The following is a 6,000-nucleotide window of genomic DNA, read 5'->3' as shown; positions in this document are numbered from 1 at the left end:
TTGTCTCTTTCTGGCTTCTTGTAAGATTTTTTCTTTTACTTGGAAGCTCTTGAATTTAGCAATTATATTCCTGGGTGTTTTCTTATCTGGATCGAGTGTACAGGGTGATCTATGGATCCTTTCAATGTCTATATTGCCCTCATGTTGTAGAACTTCAGGGCAATTTTGCTGAATAATTTCTTTAAGTATGGAGTCCAAGTTTCTATTAACTTCTGTTTTTTCTGGAAGACCAATGATTCTCAAATTGTCTCTTCTAACCAGGTTTTCTTGGTCTGTCACTTTGTCATTGAGATATTTCATGTTTCCTTCTATTTTATCAGTCTTTTGACTGTTTTATTTGTTCCTGTTGTCTTAAGAGATCATTGGTTTCTAATTGTTCAATTCTAGCCTTTAAGGACTGGTTTTCGGCTATAATCTTTTGGTTTTCGGTTATAATCTTTTGGATTTCGGCTATAATCTTTTGGTTTTCCTATTCAGTCTGGTCATTTCTGGTCTTCAGTTGACTTGCCTCACTTTCCAATTGCGAAATTCTGCCTTTTAAACTGTTATTTTCTTGCCAGATTTCTTCCATCTTCCTCAACATCTCATGTTTGAACTCTTCAATATCTTGAGACCAGCTTTCATTTTTTGGGGGGGAAGCTTTGGTTATTTGTTTGTCCTCCCCTGTGGTCTGGATTTTCTCTATGTAAAAGTTGTTGAGTGTTCCAGAGTTTCTCTTGGTAATCTTTTTCTTCTGGGCTTCCCTATGGCTTGCCTTTTTAGCCCCGCCCCTTTTCAGCTTTGTCTTCACACTCAGGCTGCCCCCTCTAAGCACCAGATGGCTCCGGTCTTCTTGTCCTCGGGGTCAGGCCTTCTAGTAGTCTCCGGTCTGACCCTCTTCCTGAGGCTCCTTCAGAGGTCTTGGGGGGCTGCTTCCACAGCCACGCTCCAGTCTGCACCGGGTCCTCACTCGATGTTCTAGCCTGGGCTGGAGATCTTAATTCACTCCCAGGGCCCTGCCTTCACCCTTACATAGGCTCGGGAAAGTCCCTGCTTTAGAGATTCACGCCCGGGGCAGAGCCTTCACCCCCTGCAAGAAGCTGGGGAAAGTCCCTGCTTTAGGGCTCTTCATTCACGCCCTAGGCAGCGCTTTCACCTGCACAAGCCTTTGGGGAAAGTCCCTGCTTTAGAGATTCACACCCAGGGCAGCACCTTCACCCGCACAAGACACAGGGGAAAGTCCGTGCCTCCCCCCCCTGCCCCCCAGCCTCTTGGAGTCCCACGTCTGGCAGCTCACTGGTACAAACCCTGGGGCTGCTAGTGGTTGCCCCAATCCTGCTTTCACTCTTGTGCGCTGCCTTTGGCGTGCTGTGCGTGGTGTGGGGGTGGGGGTGGAGTAGCTTCTTCCTCTTGCGTTTTAGTGAGAGCTGTTTCACCCCTTTATAGCGTGGAAATGCCCCGATTCTGTGTAACTTCAATGCTGCGCCCCGTTGTAGTGTTCCTTTGATTGTCTAGGTTCGTTTTTATGTCCCCTTGAGGAGTCTTGTATGCTTCAGTTAGGAGAGATCGAGCAGCTGCTCCTTACTCTGCCGCCATCTTAACCGGAAGTCCCTCGCCCCATTGTCCACTCTTACCACTCTTCTACCTAGGAGCCAATACACAGAAGTTGAGGGTTTAAAAATGTAAAACAAAAACAAAAACAAAAAGTAATATAAATTAAGTATAGTAAAACAGATAGTATTAGCACGTGGTTTTCTAAATCAATATGCATGCCTCAGGTATGTATCTGTCTGTATTGTTAAGTGGCTCCCATTTATATGTGTTTGACACTTGTGGTTGAGATGGTTCTCTGATTATAAGTTGCAAAGAAAATATTAACTTGTTTTGGTAGAGGCATTTTCTTCATCTGGGAGTTCTGTATACCAGCTATCACAGGGCCAGTTCTTTTATTATTCACAAATCGGGGATTGAGGAAAGGGATGAAGGCCAGAAGGATTTTGGGGTGCCCTCTTCACTATTCCTATGGGGTGTGTCACTTTGGTAGGAACCCTAATGGTTCCAATTCTAAGCTTCTCCCCCCCCCTTCCCTTCTATTTCTATTTCTGTTTTCTATTTCTATCCTTTCCTATGATTGCAAACTTTGGCTGAAAAGGGTCTCACAGCAAGGATCGGTGATGGGTAATGGATTAAGGAGACTAAGAGATTGCTCCCAATGGAGTCCAAAATCTTAGCTGACTAGATGGTTATAGTCTTGAAGGATGAATTGTGATGAAATGGCTGTTATCAGGAAATCAGGGTTTCAATTTCTAAGAGAAAGATCCTCAGCAAGGCCTCTGGACTGATCAGAACTGGATTTTCTCCCTCCTCACTCCTCTTAGCCCTGAGCCTGAAGACCCCTCCTTGTCTTCCTGGGAGAAATTCCTCCAGAATCCTCTGCTGGTCTCAACTGTCAGCAACTGCCTTCTCCTCCTTTGGTTCCCTCTCCTTTGCACAAAATCCCATCCTTACAGTATCCCAGTTTTGTGTGGTGGGAAAGTCCCCACTTAATTCATCCATCACTATTTCTTATTCCTATCTTATATTCCCCCTCCCTCCAAGATAATAAATCCTTATCTTGTCTTATTACTATACTAATTATCTATCTATTCCTATTCTAAGACAGGTTTTGGAGAGGTTGGTAGGGGAATGAGGTTGCAATTTATATAACAATATTTCCAGGGTGTAAAACAATTTTGTAACAAGAAAAGTTTTCCATTGAACATAATGTCTAAGTTTACAATGTAACAATTTTCCTATCCTGAAACTCTTCTAAGTTATTATTTGACTTGTCTGTGATTTTAATAGAATTTTAATTTGTTTCTACTTTGAATATATGTCTATCAAGTAATGCAATACAACTATCTTATTATTCCTAGCTCTTATCAAATTATGTTTTTAATCACCTGTGTTTTAAATGCAATGTTAGTTTTTATATTGAGAATCTATATTAGTATTCTTAGTTATCTATCCAACTGCACTTATATATTTTATTCTCATGCTTTTCCTGCACTAGCTTGCTAAAATTTTGAACTTCCTTAGCCCTTTCTGCACTATCCCTGTGTCTTATGTCCTAATTATGTGTTAAATTGCTAGTATGTTACAGTATCTACATGGTTAGGGACTATTATTTATAATTGTATTCTACTTTTTCAACCTGTGTTATAGGTGTGTATAAAATTTACATTATTTACAGTATGATACATTTGTACAAGCATTAGTTCTGCATATCGATGATAACCAGACAAGAAAATTTCTTTATCTTCTTTTGTGGTTAAAATCTTATGGAACTGGGGCAGCTGGGTAGCTCAGTGGATTGAGAGCCAGGCCTAGAGACGGGAGGTCCTAGGTTCAGATCCAGTCTCAGACATTTCCCAGCTGTGTGACCCTGGGCAAGTCACTTGACCCCCATTGCCTACCCTTACCACTCTTCCATCTAGGTGCCAATACACAGAAGTTAAGGGCTTAAAAACAATCTTATGGAACTTGCAACTATTTGCATTATAGACATTAATACATTTTTTATTTACACAATCTTCAGACAGTCACTTATTTACACAAGTTCTCAACTAGATATCAGTTTTGTGTTGTGTTTTGTGTTCTCTTTATGTACTGTGCCTGCAAAATACTCACTCTTGTTTTCACAGTTGTCAGTTTTCTCCAAGTTGTCTGTAGATTTCTCTTCTATTTTGATGCTATGTACTGTGATTGCATTTTCCCTAAAGTGTGAGATTAACTTGCATTTTTGTGTGATCACCGCACCAGTCTCACATAAACCATTTCCTTCTGTCCTCTTCTTTCTGCAATTGTCCATTTTTCCAAATTTCAAAGTTCAAAAGTTTTTTAAAGTGTTCCTTTTTTTGCTTCACAGTTATTGATCTTTTCCTTCAGCTCTAATGATTCTCTTCTTTGTTCTTTCTTTCATTTCTTCTCTGTCCTTGTCATAGCAGCTTGTCTGTCATGTACATCTTGTCAGACAGGATCTCTCCTTTGGCACTGGAACTTATGGTGTAGATGTGTTATGTTAATTTTGTGTTTTACAATGATTTCGTATTTGCAGTGATTTTGAATTTCAATCCTCAGCACTTTTAGAATTTGTCTATCTTGATTTGTTTCTGGGTGTTCTGCAGTTGTATGTTTCTTTTCGGGTTTCATGTGGGTCACATGGAAACACAAATCTCTTCTACTTTTATACTTGTAGGGGTAGTGAGCAAAATTTGATAGGGTCCTAGCCATTTGGGGGGTTTTTTACTGATTTTCTTGTGAACTTTCTTATGTACACTGTGTCTCCTGGTTTTAAATTATGCAAATTGTAATCAAGAGGAACTCTCTTTTGAATCAAACCAAGTTCATGGAGTTCTGTGAGCCTTTGTTACAGGGCCTGGATGTATTTATGTAGCTCACAATCTGCCCCCAGCATTGAGACATATGCAGTTTTGTGAGCTCTCCCTTGCCAAACTGGTCAGCCATATAGTATTTCCAATGGGGAAAGATGTAAATCCCTGCTAGGTTTACTTCTTAAATACCATAACACTACTGGCAAAGCATCTTTCCATTTTAGATGAGTTTCTGTACAGATTTTGCCAATAAGTGTCTTAATTTCTCTGTTGAATCTTTCTACCTGCCCAGTATTTTCTGGGTGATAAATGGCATGATAATTCCCTTTTATTCCTAGATTCTTGTAGATTTCTTGGAGTATTGCATGAGTAAAATGACTCCCTCTCTCTGACCCAATATTATTGGATATGTCAAATCTAGGAATGATTTCTTTCAGTAGGGATTTTATCACGAATGCTACATTGTTCTTTTTGGCAGGGAAAACCTCTGGCTACCTGTCAACCCCTCAATTCTGGCAAGTGCATATTTGAATCCTCTATCTTTGGGCATGCATACATAGTCTATCTGTAAGCATTCAAATGGAGCGTATGCCAAATGTCGCCCCCAAGACCTTTTATTCTACAATCTCCCTGATTGAACTACAATCAGATCTTGCATTTTTGGCAAACTTGTATGGCCTAGGGGGATATTCCAGGTCCTAACCCAAAACATAGTACAGAATCGATTAATGCCTGGGTGCCATAATGCCCTTTTTCAGGAATGGCATTACACACTGGGTAGTATAGAGGTTTTGGCAAGATGGGTTTGCCTAGCTCAGAGAACCATATGCCATTAACTAGTTTGGCCCCTATATTTTTCTTCTAGTTCTGAACTTCCCTTGGGCTATAGGCTTATTTTAAATTGTCTTCTTCCAATTGGGTGAAATTCAGGATATGGATAGGACCAAACCTAGTTCCATACTTTGCTGTTATGTCCACTCTAAGGTTCCCTAATGATGTGCTATCTTCCCCAAGAGTGTGGCCTCAGCAGTGCATGACTGCTACTTCTTTATGTAGTTGCACTGCTTCTAGAAGTGCAGAATGATGTCCCCATATGCAATTTCTTTTCCTCTTGATGTTATGAATCCCCTATGTTTCCAGATTTGTCTGGTGGCATGTATTTTTATTAATAAACTTTGAGTTGGTGAATTATCTGCTTTGTGAATTATTCCTCCTCAGTAATAAATGTATATGTGTGTATGTGTGTGTGTATATATATATATATATTAATATGTGTGTGTGTGTGTGTAATTAAGTGACAGAGGAGTGGCAGATTTATGCTGTTTGGGGTAGTTGGAGAAGTCTTGAAGTCACAATCTCTATGTTTCCAGATACAGGACCTAAAGTCCCTCTAAAACTGAGGAATTTGCCTGTATTTTCTCATTTTACACATGAAAAAAACTGGGTCTCAGAGTTTAATTGATTTTCCTTAAGGTCACTTGAGTAATAAGATTCTTTATGATACTTCACACCAGCACTGGCACAAATAATCATGAGTTCTAAGAGTATTTTTGCTTGAGAGATCACTTGGGATGCTTACAAGTTGAAGTTAAAGAGAAGCTCTTTCTCTTGGGTAGGGGCTGAAGAGGTCAGAGAAAGATTAATGAAA

General features: G+C 40.0%; 1 protein-coding gene across 1 annotated transcript in view; it reads left to right on the top strand.

The window, feature by feature from the left end:
* The window catches only part of SDK1 (sidekick cell adhesion molecule 1), a 1,179,904-nt gene that overhangs the window by 244,111 nt on the left and 929,793 nt on the right, over positions 1-6,000 (top strand). The gene's annotated exons all lie outside the window — the stretch shown is intronic.

This window comes from Gracilinanus agilis, chromosome 1 (assembly GCF_016433145.1).
Source record: "Gracilinanus agilis isolate LMUSP501 chromosome 1, AgileGrace, whole genome shotgun sequence".
Taxonomy (NCBI): domain Eukaryota; kingdom Metazoa; phylum Chordata; class Mammalia; order Didelphimorphia; family Didelphidae; genus Gracilinanus; species Gracilinanus agilis.
This window is presented reverse-complemented; position numbering and strand designations above follow the sequence as displayed.